At 41.3% G+C, this 872-nt stretch overlaps 1 protein-coding gene across 1 annotated transcript in view; it reads right to left on the bottom strand.

The window, feature by feature from the left end:
• st6gal1 (ST6 beta-galactosamide alpha-2,6-sialyltranferase 1) overlaps positions 1-872 on the bottom strand; it is a 13,651-nt gene that overhangs the window by 10,652 nt on the left and 2,127 nt on the right. The gene's annotated exons all lie outside the window — the stretch shown is intronic.

An 872-nucleotide genomic window follows, 5' to 3' on the forward strand; every position in this document is an offset into this window, starting at 1 on the left:
TAGGAGTCTCTGCTCTCCAGGTTCAGGTAAAGCAGGTCTGAACAGTCACTGCGATCACCTTTTCCAGGCGTCCTGCGCCCTTGGAGCTGCTCACTCCAAACTCAAACGATTTATGAGACACTTAATGCGCGGCAGAATGTGAAAATGAAAAAAGAATCTCCATTGGGTTTGTCACTTTGATTCTGTCTCAGAATGAGCGGTGATGATGAAGAAAAGGAAACAGCGTTCTGTGGATTCCTTTTTCTTTTTGTTTCAGAGACAAATATTGCTATTGCTATATTGATATTTCTGACTGAATTTTGGTACAAATTTAGCAAAGAACTTTTTGAAAATGAAATATCAAATGCCGTTTTCTTCATCATTTTAATTCAGTTGCAGAATTCAGTTGCAGAATAAGAGTTGAAGAAGAAAAAGAAAAAGAGAATTCCATTTTAATCTAATAAAGACAATGCAGGTACACTGTGAAAATGAAATTTCTATTATTGACTTTTATTTTAGGGAGTCAGAAACACTTTCATATCAGACGTCTATTAAATTCAGGAATTCTGTTTTTACGACTGCAGGTCTCTGACACGCTCGACTACACCTGTGTAATGATTACATCACAGGTTAAGCATTAATGGGGGGGGGCATCGCTAACCCTCACTCAGGGATGGATGAACTTCTCTCTAAACGGCAGAACTAAAGGTTCTGACCATGGGGGGGGTCGGTGCCTCCTCCCCGCTCGGTTCTGTTTAAACTCCGCCCACCTGGAAATGTTTAGAAATGAACGAGTGAGACTTTGGCCCCGCCCAGCGTAGTTTCTATGTCACAACGGCGATCTTTGTCCAACAGCACTTCCATCTGATCCACGAGGATTTGAGTAAAGATCA

This window comes from Oryzias melastigma, linkage group LG14, assembly GCF_002922805.2.
Source record: "Oryzias melastigma strain HK-1 linkage group LG14, ASM292280v2, whole genome shotgun sequence".
In the NCBI taxonomy this organism is placed as follows: Eukaryota; Metazoa; Chordata; class Actinopteri; order Beloniformes; family Adrianichthyidae; genus Oryzias; species Oryzias melastigma.